Source organism: Ahaetulla prasina, chromosome 4 (genome assembly GCF_028640845.1).
Source record: "Ahaetulla prasina isolate Xishuangbanna chromosome 4, ASM2864084v1, whole genome shotgun sequence".
Lineage (NCBI taxonomy): Eukaryota > Metazoa > Chordata > Lepidosauria > Squamata > Colubridae > Ahaetulla > Ahaetulla prasina.
The window spans coordinates 37,992,960-38,007,004 of record NC_080542.1 but is presented as its reverse complement, the minus strand read 5'-3'; the positions used below and the strand labels follow the sequence as shown (position 1 = coordinate 38,007,004).

Sequence of the window (14,045 nt, the reverse complement as noted above, 5' to 3'; positions counted from 1 at the left end):
GATCATACTTATGCAGTTTCAAATTTCAGAGGCTGAAAATGATAGCTTGGAATTGAGAATCTTCTTTGCATCATTGATTATATAAGGAAAGAGGAAATAAGAATTGCACATGCTCAGGTGATTCTCATTTCTGCTAAGTTTTTCTGAAAGAAACTGTTGGAAGGATGCTCCATATCTCAAGGCCGGTTTGCTTCGTTCACCTTCCTACCTCAAAAGGTGCTGAAAAGCCTCATTGAAAGGTTGCTTCTTTCTGACTGTCATTTCAAACTATGATTTTCTGGGTGTGTGAAGATAAACCCCCCACAACAACAAGCTGGTAGTTGGATCTAGTGTTGGAGACATGAACATCTCCCCCAGCTTGTTTCTTTCTCTCTTTTTCCCCTGCTGTTGGCTGGATTTCTGACAGAGCATCATTAAGGCTCCCCAAGTCTCTCTGCCTTCTGCTCCATTCCAAGTTTCTCTTGGCAGTCGTTTGCCCTTTTGTTGTTGTTGTTGTTTTAAAATAGAGAAAGTGATTTCTGCTGTGCCTGCCAGCAGCCTGGAATTTCAGGGTGGTGATTAGGGGGAAAAAGAGGGGAAAAGGGAGGGAAAGAAGGAGGGAGGGAGGTTGAGTGCTGTGCTATAACAGGCTCATTAAGCTCAGGGTGGCAGGGTGGCAGCTGTGGATCGAGATGTGGGCAGCCATCTGAGACGCTGAGAGAAAAAGAGATGCATCTCTCCATCAAGGCCTGGACATGAATCCTGTGCTTTGATGCTCCATGGGCAGCCACTGCCAGGGAGTGAGAGAAACCACCAGGCTTGGTTTGAACCAAGATTTCAGTCAGAACTTTCCAGCACCAGAATCTGCCATAGTTCACCTGGATTGGGATGTTTTCTTTGACAACATTTTGTTTCATGTTTTGCCTTTTCCTAATACCAACCTCTACCTTTTGGGTCTAAGATACTAATGCAGAGCTGAGCCCAGCCGACAGCATCAAATGCAGCCTTCTGAAAATTTAGGTGCACCACAGAGAGATCTCTAAAAAATGGTTATTCAGTGGCAACACAAAGGGGCAAATTAATAAATGCATCATTATAGAGTAATTAATTCACATTTAGTATTAATAACTGAAATAATTTCAGTTCTGAGTAAACTGGCATTTTTTTGGCGTGCAACCCTACTCTAAAATAAAATATGCTGGGAACATAATTAACCCTAAAGATACTTAAACCTAAACTTAAATGTAAATGTGGCATTTTCCCCCACAGAGGCCACTAAAGTTGCAAAATAATGAAGATTCCACTCATTATTCCTTTCATGGCCAGATATATATAGTCTGGGACACAGAGAGTTTTCAAGCTCAGGAATTTGCTTTCCAAAGAAAGATATTTTAAATTTTTTAAAAAAAATGTGCTTTTGTAACTATCTGGGATATACTAGTATATAGAAAATAGCCACCACAGTCTCCATTTTTATACCAAGAAATCCAGCTCCAAATACATGGCATGGTCTCTCAGATTTGGGGCCAGAAACCCATTCCACTTTCAAGGGGAAGGAATTCTCTACTCTTCAGTCGTGTCCTAATATGTAATTTCCCAAGGGAATGAAATTCCCTCTCCAAATAGGTTACAATTCTAGAAATAAAAATGTTAATTTATAAATTTTATTTATGATTAGTCTCTACTGAGGTCTTCATTAAGGCTAAGAGTAGAATGGTGCCTTAAACTATCTTGCTGGATTATTGTAAGGATTACTAAACTGCTTTAAATGTGTTACTGTTTAATTGCAATGAGAGATCAATGGAAATACGCAGGGTTATCCTTTTTGGTGTCGTCATTTCCAGTCAGTAGCAACCAATTATAAGTTATATTGCATTGGAGAAACCTGGAAGATTATCTTACCAATAGGAGAACTGTATTTACTTAAGCTCACCAGGCAATACTTATCTGGAAGTTTGTGGCACCAGCTACCTGAATGGACGTAGGTCCCCTTATATTAGTGAGAGAAACAAAGGCCCACCAAACTGCCAGCTTGGTCTTGTTAGGATTCCTCTTGTGCCAAGTATTCATTCTCAAGCAGGAAACAACTAGGACAACAAGGCCTGGAAAGCATGTTCCTGCAGTTTTTCTTGAAAATCTTCTCCTGATGGATATCATTAATACATTTTGTAAAGAGAGTCTTACTGGAGCTTGAGCATAGCTTCTGTCATAGGGTGATCTCAAAGGGATTAAAATAGTCCATTGTTGTGTGGATATTGCGTGTATAAAATGGGATGGGGTGGGACAAAGTGAGATGGCTTTAATTCTTGGCCAATTACATGCTTCCTGTTTTTTGTCTTCGACACAAGATACCACAGAAGGATAGAGAATAAAAGAGATCTGGACTCATTTCTCACATCAACCATGAACTTGCTTGATCAGGGTTGGAAAACCTGTGGCCCTTGGTCTAATTTTCAAATTCCATTGTGAGTAATCAGTTCAGATCTCTGGCAATAACCATCTGTCTCTCCCTGGCAACTGTCTAAGTGGGGAGAAAGAGGACAAGTGAGGAGGAGGGAATAGCAGAAGTCAAAAGGGGAAAGGAAGAAAGAAGTGGTTCTATTCATTGTCAGTTTTAGCCCTGGCAGAGTTCTGTAATTGGAAAGTGACTCTTAATCGAAATGGGTTTTCCATTTCCTCATCAGAGACTTTAAGATGACAAGGCCATCAGGTTGGGGCAAAAATCTCAGTCCCACACACTATAGAATAATAAAGACCTCACCTCCAACTCATTAGGGTTGATTGGCCATGGTTTGGTATAAGAGATGTAATTTTAAGTTAACTCTAAAGTTGTTCAATTACTAAAATAAGTTTTCTTCCCTTCCAACCATAGTTGCCCTTTTCACTTGCAATATGAGAACAATAATCTAATCACGATGTAAAACTGGTGTAAGGATTAATTAATGAGAATACTTTGAAGGCTCTAATGGGCTATATATGTGGAACCAAGTAAGGCTGCCATTCAAATCCAAGTTCTAACTTTGGAACCTGTGAGATATTTAAAGTAAAGCTATGCAAGAACAGCCAAAACGAAGAAGAAATGATTTTTTAAATGCTTTTTCTTCAGGGGTTATAATAATAATAACAGAGTTAGAAGGGACCATGGAGACCTTCTAGTCCAACCCCCTGCCCAGGCAGGAGACCCTACATCATTTCAGACAAATGGTTATCCAACATTTTCTTAAAAATTTCCAGTGTTGGAGCATTCACAACTTCTGCAAGCAAATTGTTCCACTTATTAATTGTTCAAACTGTCAGGAAATTTCTCCTTAGTTCTAAGTTGCTTCTCTCCTTGATTAGTTTCCATCCATTGCTTCTTGTTCTACCCTCAGGTGCTTTGGAGAACAGCCCGACTCCCTCTTCTTTGTGGCAACCCCTGAGATATTGGAACACTGCAATCATGTCTCCCCTAGTCCTTCTTTTCATTAAACTAGGCATATTGAGTTCCTGCAACCATTCTTCGTATGTTTTAGCCTCCAGTCCCCTAATCATCTTTGTTGCTCTTCTCTGCACTCTTTCTAGAGTCTCAACATCTTTTTTACATCGTGGCGACCAAAACTGAATGCAATATTCCAAGTGTGGCCTTACCAAGGCATTGTAAAGTGGTATTAACACTTCACTTGATCTTTGAGAGATCATGGTTGGAGAGTGGAGATTGTTTGGAATCCTTTAAGCCAGGGGTGTCAAACGTGTCGTCACATTGTTGTCACATGATGTATCGTGACTTTTTTTACCCTTTGCTAAATGGGGCATGGGCATGGCCAGTGCATGACACATCTTGTCCGCGGGCCACAAGTTTGACAGCCCTGCTTTAAGCCAACATCAAGATAGGTTCTTCTTGTATTGAAAGGAATGCCGAGAGAGTATTAGATCCAACAGATCCATGACCCTCCACCCGCACATTTCCTTTGCCTTCTGCTGCCTTCCAGCATGCTGAGTTTGGAAGCTGAAAAGAAGGAGACAATGGGTGTTATACTTTTCCTCTCCTAAGATCACAATCTCTTCAAGTCAGATATTTTTCCTAGGAAAAATGCAAGAAAAAAAATCATGGGTGAAATCAATTGCATCCTTAAATATTCTTGAATATTACCAGAATGGAAATTGTGGTAGGAGGACAGATCATCTACTTCTCTTTACTGGAAGCTATTGAGAATCAAGGCAGCTCAGCATTCATATTCTTTTATCTCTTTTAAGCAGTCCTTTCCAACTGGGTGGCCTCCTGATGTGTCAGGACCAATACACCAGGAAGACACCAGTTGAAAAATGGGGAATGTAGCAGCATGTGGAGTGGAATATGGCATATTTGCACTTTATGCACAAGAAGATATTAACATATAGTTACTTTATCTTGGAAATAGGAAATTTTGTTCCAGATTGGAATAAACTGGGACAAATCTCCCATTTATTTCAGTGGCACCAGTGCAGGAAAACTTCTCAGGGCACTATGACCTTTATTTTTTCCTCTGCTGGGAACACAGTTGTGAAAGAGAGCAAACAATTTGTGGCAAGCAGTGATCCCTGCTTCCTGTGAGCTGAGAGGTTCAAATATGTCTTCCCAATTAAAGCACATCTGTTCAAAATGAACTGGAGAGGGCTGCTGCTGGTAGAGCTGCTGTCTCTTTAAAGAGCCCTTGTAGTGACTGATGAGGGTTAGAGAGAGAGAGAGAGATAGCCCAGCAGGTCCTGATGAAACACTCATTGCACAGCTAGAAAATGACTGTAATTATGAGTTGGTCCCTGCAGAAGAATGAACTCCAAGTTTTCTAATAACCCCGCCAGGTGCTTTTTTCTCTCTCCATGCCCAAGTGGTCTCAGTGACAGCAAAATGTGGCTTGCAGAAAGTGCAGGCAAAGTCTTGTAATGCAGGGTAAGTCCATTTCAGCCATTCTTTCTGGAGGATGGAATCATTTGGCCCACAAGGTCATGACTAGGGCTACGTAAACCAAAACTTAAGAATGATTGTAACATTTCAGACCCAAAGAACAATCCAGCCCAATGCTCTGTTTCTCAACTGGCCAGCCAGATGTCTCCGGTAACACATAGACGCTTCTAGTTTGGGGACATAGGGGATGTTAGCCAAGCATTTCATTCTCAAAGACACATTCTCATTGCACATGTGCAATATTTATAACACTATAAAGACTGTTCATAGATGAATCTGCCTTTTAAAAATTCCTACTAAACAAATAACCATCAAATATAATATCACTAGATTGCACAAGCTGATCATTCAATGATGCCTTTGATTTAGGATTTAGAGTCATTTAATGACCAAAGTTTTGATGGCACTGAAAAAAGTGACTCACAACTGATCTTTGCACTTATGACAATTGCAGCATCTGCAAACCTCATGATGAAAATTTGGGGGCTTGGCAACTGACAAGTATTTATGGGACTTCTTGGCATTTTTAGCATCAGAAGTAAGATTGAAATTGCAAAGTATCTCACTCACCAGGACATACACTCTAACTTTCAATAGGCTTGGTACTTATTGTTCTGTTTGGGCCTATTTTACAGTAACTGTCTAAATGTATGATTGCTTTGTAATTACAATGGCTCCAAGGAACTCTGGACATTTTATCTGAGGCTAACCAGGAGGAATATTTGTAAAACTATATGTCTATTCAAGTATTCCAGATTGTATTCTAGTTTTATCTCTATGTGTTTAAATTATAAATGCAAGTGTGATTCATCTCATGCATAAGAGAACCCTAAATGCTGAAGTTATACAAATTTTTAGAAAAAGTACAGAGCAGAACCTAAAATAATAACACAGTAATGTGAGTGTCTATGGAATTCAGATTGTGGCAGGGAGAGGAAGAAGTTAAGAGAACAGGACTGAACAAATAACTGGAATCTTGAATAGTAGCATTGCAACCTGCAATCTTTTGCTGTAGCAGTCACTTCTACACACATATAAACAAAACGTAAGTATTATTTCATCTGAATCAAATATGGCAGTTCATGGATTTTAAGCATCACTTTCCAAACGTAGGCTCTGGTATTTGTGAAGATTTTGAGTCATTCAGGTTATAGTTGTCTCAAAAGGCAAATGGACTGTTTTTTCCTTGAAGAACAAGAAGTTTTTTTGCTTCTCAACCAAGAAACTTAATCAGTTGTGATGGTGGGGGGGGGAGGGAATGAAAGGATTGGTACTGACAGTTGAGACTGGATGGAGGTGGGGTGGGATCCTATCAGTTGACAACCAGTTCGCTGAGCACACATGCACAATTTCCATAACATTGAACTTTTGCGTTGCAAACAAGGAAAGAGCAAGGAAAATAGCTGAGGAGGGCCAATTCAATCTTCCGCCCCTGATCAGCTGGGCTTCTGAAGCAGAAATAAAGGTTAGTATAACCCAGGGGCAGGTGATTCACTTTCACAGCAACAGAGAACTGGTTCGCGCTCTGCAGGAAGTGGGAACTATCAGTTCAGCCAAACCGGTCCGAATCAGTAGAATGCCACCACTGGATGGAGTGGGGATAGAAGGATAGTTTCTGACCTGATGGTGGTGGTTTCTATCTCATCCACCTATCATCCATCTATGCATTTATCCATCTGTCTGTCTATCATCTCTCCATCCTTCTTCTACGTCTATCATCTATCTATCATCTATGTACCTCTGCTGATTAATACCATTGATTAATATTTGAGTGAAACAAATCTGCTTGAGCTTCTCCTTTTCCAATTAATGTCATCTGAGCCACCAAGAATGCAAATTTGCACATGGGCAAGATACAAATTTGCCATGCATTTCAACTAACTTATGCAAACTGTACTTAGTTTGCAGCTTTTTGTATTTTGTTTACTGGATTTATTAACACAGAACTCAAAGATACAGTACTTTATTTAGTATCTGTTAATTATTTTCCAGGTACCATGATCCCTGGGGAGTGTGGAATGCCCCCCTCCCATTCTTTTCCAGTGGGAATTCAGATACCTTAGCTGAGCAGTTAGCTACTGCCATCTTGTGGCTTTCATGACCTATATACCTGGAAAACAAAGACAAGCCAGCTAGGGGGTTCTCTATGTGACAGATACTTTTCACTCCCATAGCTGTGCTTTCCCAGTTCAAATGCAGTTCAATAAAATGCACATTGCCGGGTTCAAAATTAGACAGGGAAGGAACTACCCCCTTTATTATCTCAGTTGTCACAGAATAGCACCCATGGTTACTGCAATAATAGACTTCCACAGCCCCCATTGTGCTAGACTCTGTGTTTCCAGACTGCGACTGCAGAGCCTTCTCTGTGTCCCCAGCTGAACTGCACAACAGTGTGCATTCTTAAAAACAAGAAAGACTACTATCTATCTAGATGTAGGCAGGGAAAAATTCCTAAGGCATTTGTAACCTATTTAGATCTTGCATTCATGCATAACTATGTATGGACTTAGAGCTAGAATGAGAAAGTTAGAGGTAACAGTGAAGAAAAGTAGTGTCTTTGGGCACATAGTACATTTCTTTTATTACCAGATATATGCAGCTAATTTTTACCCATAATGGTTGGATTCCCATGAGACAGAATATGACTTCTAAACAAACTGGGAATCCAAAATCTCCAGTTTTAGAAAATAAACCTGATAGGAACTGGCTGCAACTATATTTTGCACGTGGCCAGATTTCTTTGGAGTTTCATTTGATTTTGGAATTAAAAACAGAACATTTAACAAAATTATATTTTTGTCCAAGCATTTACTTATTTATTAATCTAGCAATTAAAAAAAAGCAATGGATTGTCATATCCATTGAGGATGTTTGCCTTCACTGTTTGCCTCAAATTGAATATACCACAGTTTATTCAAATATCTTGCCTGGTGATAAGTTGCAGATCTGAAAGATCCATTAGATGACATAAAACCTGTGGCTCATGGCACAGTACGGGTTGTGGCCTATTACAACTGGATATGTGGGTGGTGGGCCAGCGTGTGTGTAGCCCCACTTACACCAATGGCAGGTGCCAGTGCTTACAGCCACATTTGCGCAAGCGGCGCAACAAAGGCTTCTTCCTTGCATGAGTGGAGTTGCGTATGCATGCGTGCCAGCCCACTGCTCATGCAGCCCAGTTCCCCTCTCCTCCAGCCGAGCAACCAAGCCACCTGTTCCCGATGCTGAAAAAGCAGAGAGGTGAGAGTAGAAGTTGAGGGAATGAGTGTACCCTACTCAGCTTTGCTGACTCACCGAGGCTGCCTGTGCAAGACACCCAATCTGCTTTTGGAGTGTTGGGCAGCCTCAATGAATCTGAAGGAGGAGACCATGCTCCTAAACACTTCTCTTCTCTGTGCTAAAAGCTTTTATAAATGGATGAAAGGCTTTGGAGGAGCGATCTTGCGCTACTTCAGGCCTTCTGTGCCTTTGCAAAAACTTTTGGCATTGAGAAGCCTGAAGGATCTGAGATTGTGCCCCAAAGCCTCCTCTTCTCTCTTGTGTGAATGGAACTGAGTATTCGCCAGATTCCTGCTCGCAAAGCTCAGTTCCCCTCTACCTCCATAGCCGAGCCACCAAACCGCAAAGATGGGGACCACTGACATAAAAGATATAGAGAAAAAGTTAACTTTTTGCTTCCATCTAGTGATGGTTCAGATTTTTACAGCCCATTTCTGCTAGGCCTGAGAGCTGTGATCTGCTTGGGGTGAACATCAGAAGTAATCATGTCTGCTGGAGAGAAAAAAAAATCTCTCTGGATATATATGTATATATGAGAGAAGCATGACGTATATACATAAATTCCTTTGAAGGTCAGCATAAGCAGTTAACTATAAGGCAGTGATAATTACTGTATTTTTCAGACTATAAGATGCACATTAGCTTTAGAAGAGGAAAAAACGAAAAAAAATCTACCTCTGCCTCCCAGCATCCATCCGGTATTCATCTGGCTAGTGTCCTTGCAGCAAACAGCAAACAGCCTAGTTAGCACATTATCGCTGCTGCCTGTTCGCCACCACGTCCTGTTCACCACTGCTGCTCATTTGCTGCTGCCTAGCGCCACCCGTTCGCTGTTGCCCATCTCCAGTGATTGCTGCGATCAGCAGTAAACGGGAGGCAGCAAATGGGCAACGGCGATAGGTGGCGGCAGTGATCCCCACCGCCTAGAACAGCTAATTGGCACAGCACCAACCCCCCTCCCCCACTCACAATGTTCGCTCTATAAGACACAGACATTTCCACCCACTTTTTTTGGGGGGGGGTGAGTGTGTTTATAGTCCGAAAAATACAGTATGTAGAGGATAGCCTCTCTGCCATAGAGTACAAACTTGTCAATATTTCCAAATTTCACAAAAATATTCTTTTCCTGACACTATGGGACATGTGGTGGAAATTGAAAAAAGAATTTACCAGCTATGATTCTGGAATTCCTTATCAAGAGAGATTGATTTACTGTATTTCAGTATTTTCCAACTTTGCAGTTTTAAGATGTGTGGACCTCAGCTCCCAGAATTCTCCAGCCAGTATTGAATACATAAAATTCATATATAAAATTCCAAAGCATGCTGTTGGGGAATTGTGGGCATTGAAATTAACTCATTTTAAACTTTCTAAGTTTGAAAAACATTACTTCACTTTTATATAAATTGATGTTTCACCCATTTAACTCCTTTATTTTTTCTGCTGTGCTATGTTTGTAACTTGCATTTTAATGTCAATATTATTTTAACTATGCTCCTATTTTATTTTTATATATATTTCAATTATTTAAAATTAAAATTTTAAATTATTAAAAAATGTAAAATTTTAAATTATTTTTTATGTTACATTTTTATTTTGAATTTTACTGTTGTTATCTTAGATAGAATTTTAGAAAGAATTAGAAAGAATTTTACATATGTAAAATTGAATAGTAAACAGCATAAGGAATAACAACACTAAAAAACTTTTTTTCAGTTTAAGAACTGTGCATTATCAACAATTACATCCAATTTTACGGGCAGGAAAATGTTGACTATAGTTTTATTCAAAGATTCTGTTGAATTTTTTAAAAACCAAACATACACCCAAGCAGATTGCCTTTAAACTTTGTTCGTACTTATATTTATTGAAAATGACCCTGAGCATTTCTCTGATCTGAATTAAATTTCTTCCTTTTCAGTCATTGTATTTGGGTATTTTATTCTAATAATTATCTTCACTGCTGGTGTGTTCTAGCCCTTGGCTACAATAAAAATTGACCAGCTGATTAAAAAGCAACACTTCAGCATAATAAACACTTTCCAGTCAGAAAGTGACAGTAGTATTTATTCTGGAATATCAGCAAGACATCCTTTATACTTTTTGATAGTTCTGAGAAAAAAGACTCTTCCTTCCAAAATGATCATGACAAATCTGAAATACAGTATACAGCCTGAGGACTATAGCCTCTGAAAATTCCAGGAGAATGAAAAAACACAATGGGACCAAAGTGCTATATTTCCATATAAAGGGGGACAAAGGGTTGATGGACTCAACTTCTGCAGGTGTGCATCTGTTTCATATGAATAGCCAAGAGGTTCCAGGAATTATCTTCATCGTGATGGCAAAGCAAGGAGAAATGCACATAATCTAGAAATAAATGTAAAATCAATTTGAATATTCATTTGAGAAGAACAAATATATAATATGGAAAAGGAATTCATAACAGGTAGGTTGATTATTCATGGTCTTTCTCATACATTTAGCCCATGACTGTAGTTATGTTGTTTCATCCTGCATAAGTTTCTAACCCACATAGATCTGTTTTTCTGGAAAAATATATCTGTTTTTCAATATGTTTAGTGGCCTTTTGAAGGAACAACAGAAGCTTGTTTTTAAAAAAATAGATTAGCCCTCTCTTCATAAAAAACAGTTTATCTAAAACATGAAAGGGAACTGCATACTACCAGCTATTTGTTACCAGTTTGGTAAAAAAAAAAATAACTGATCTTCTGATAAGGGGCTTTACTTAGCCTTGCTAGTTAATAATTTCATTGCCTTCTGCAGTTGGTGGGCAATTTTGTTTACTACACAGACTTCTATATCCCATTTCTGGTTGCCACGAACCTTGGGTCAAATCTGGGCTTCATGGTCAGTCAGGACCTTTTTGTTTTTGATTTTAACGGCAGTAGTAGGGGATGAGCATTGTTGCTTTGGGTGAGCCAGTCCCAAATCACAGTCCCAAAGCCAGTCCTTGGTCATTCACCAGCTCTGCTGGAGATATGGAGAGAGACCTAAAGTAAAACCTTGCATCTCATTCATCCACTTGTGCTGCGCTGCTGCTTATGTCCAGCTGACCCCTCTAGAACATTTTTATTTCATGCACAGATTCTGATCAAATTTTTCCATGCAGATGTAAATATAATTCTGGGGATTGTAACATTCTCTCTGATGTATGGATTGCCATATCTGAAATGGTGGCTAAACCCTTTCACTCTAGATACCCATCCATAGTCACCCAACCCTGTCCCATTTTAAATTAAAAATGCAGTTAGTGGGGATTTTTTTCTGTTGGCAAGTGACTCTTAAGTGTGAGAAGAAATGAAACTGGAGAATTCACAAGTCGTTGACCTTAAATTGTAAGCACAGAACAGACCTCATTATTGAGACTCTCTAAAATTTGGTCATGGGGGCAGTCAAAGCATGTATCAACATTATTTTCTGCTGTGTAGAGCAGGGGTCCCCAACCTCCGGACCGTGGCCCACTACTGGGCCTTAAGCCATTCGGAACTGGACCGCAGAAGCAACAGGCGAGCATATGTGCATGCTTCATTTGCCTGAGCAGTGAGCATGTGTTCCCACCACTCACGTAAATGGAGTTGCATGTGCACACATGCTTACCGGCTGCTTATGCGGAATCATTCCCTCTCCCCTTCCTGCTGGTCTGGAAAGATTGGGAAACTCTGATCTATAGGACAGGAAGAATGTAATGTACGTGAAAGCAGATATGAGGTAGACTCGTAAGGTAGTGATCTTAATTCTTAGGCTAGCAAATTGAGAACAGGGAGAAGAACTTATGATGCTATGCCACAGTCAGTTCTACAGAACCCTCTCCTATCCAAGAACATCACAGATCCCAATTGCCAGTACTAATTGCAGTATCCCTGTCCCAGGTTGAGCACATTCAATAACATTTTTAATGAACTTTTGAAACTGCTACTCTTTATGTCTCCCTCCCTTTTTTTTTTTTAGAATTATTGCAGAGTCCATTATTCTATCTTCAGGCTACAAAAATGTAACAAACCAATGTAACATAAAAACTTGGTTTTTGCACATGGTCATGCCACAATGAAAATCCTGCCTTTGTATTGAGTGTCCCTTGGGATTTATTAGATTCTTTTCAGGTCTATCTTAATGCTCAATTTTTTCTCCAAATATGGGGACTTTCTGACTCACTTCTGCAAAGAAAAAAGGCCAGAAGATGGAGCCAGAGACAATATTCCTTCTGAAATTAAAAAAACAGTAAGAGGTTATGGCTTTTCCATGATCAGATTCTGGCCTTCCCTCCTGGACTGGATACAATTGTTCTTAATAATGTAAAGCCAGAGAAGTCGAAGTTCAATTGAACCGTAACTCACTAAAATTTAGGTCCAGAATTTATTTTCAGTGCCAAGATTTGGATCTGGATTGTGCAATACAGTAAGTGTGAGTATACTTCTGAGCATGGATAACATTTTCTTATCTATCAGCCATTCCAGAATATCTGGAATTATGTCCTGAGCTTCCACTTCAGGGTAATCTTCAGCACTTGGTAAGTATACAATCCCCCTTCTAATCATGACTTAAGAACTGTCTCTTTTATATAGCAATTGTAGACATATCTGAATTTTCTAAGAAGACATATGTGATTAGGAAGGTGATCAATCATTTATATTGAGCCAGTTTCTATTAATGAGAATAGAGGCAAGCTTTTAGATTTACACGGTGCTCTTCACTAGACCTGATTAATCAGGGTCAGTTCTTTAGTTGACGGTCAATAATTTGCCCCTTCTAACTAGAACAAGTCTTTTTAAAAAGAAACAAAGTGTTTTCTCTCAGTAGTGGAAGACAATGTTATTGTAACTCTCCACAGTATCTAAGGAATCTTGAAACCAGATTGTCGACAGAAAACAGATGTGTAACTGGCTAGCCTTAATTCATTAATTCCTTATCAAATGTCCACCATTCTAGGCCACTTCTTTTCTCTGGGTCATGTTCCTTACAAACATAGTTTACTATTAGCACCACCTCTTGGTAGTTATTAAAACATTATACTATGTCTTTCAAGTCTCTTAAGCGTTGTTCACTTTACTGTAAAGTACCTGAGGGAAGACTGAAAGCTGATGAAGCATTAATAGCTTTGGCAAGAGAATGTTTAGTAACCAGCTGAAGACAGAAGCATAGTATTTACATTGCCGATTCCAGAATGCAGAGGGAAAGCTAACCTAATCATTCCTCCTTTCAGGCTATATGTTCTACCATGTACCTTTTCTATTGCCTTACTTTGAAAAAGATAAGGCAGCCACTACTATTAAAGGATTTCAGATCCTATTATATGCTGCAAAGGAATGGTCATACCACATATTACAAATACGGACCTAAATTTATTATGTGCTTTATAAATTATGAACCACTGGGGAGGGAGGTTGAAATTCAAGTGACGCCACAACATAACTTATGAAGGAATCCTATTCAGTGGTCGAACACATGCTCTGCATCTAAAAAATCCAAATTCAGTCTTTATCTTAACCAAATTGAGCTAGAAAATTCTGGATAGCCACCACCAGGCAATATATTGTATACAATATATTGGTCTAATTGGGTTAGGAATGCTGTTATATAATAATCATTTCCAGGGAGCAAAGGAGTATATTTTAATTATCAGCAGCATTTTCCTACTAGGGCTCTGTGGGTATATATGAATTTTCATTGGAATTACAGTCTAGTACAAAGTGTTTAAAGAACTGCCTCTACCCACATTGAGGTCCTGATTTTAGGAAAACAGTGGTAGTTAATGAAATGTGAAGTTTGGGTCTGAAAAAACAATTGTATCCATGGAACAGTTCACTGGAAAATTCTACAGCTTCAAAGAGATAAATGGAAC

General features: G+C 39.3%; 1 protein-coding gene across 1 annotated transcript in view; it reads right to left on the bottom strand.

The window, feature by feature from the left end:
• Positions 1-8,793: 8,793 nt before the first annotated feature.
• SKAP1 (src kinase associated phosphoprotein 1) overlaps positions 8,794-14,045 on the bottom strand; it is a 566,058-nt gene continuing 560,806 nt past the window's right edge. The window contains exon 12 of the mRNA XM_058181982.1: positions 8,794-10,552. The gene's annotated coding sequence lies outside the window, so the exon portion shown is untranslated. The remainder of the gene's footprint in view (positions 10,553-14,045) is intronic.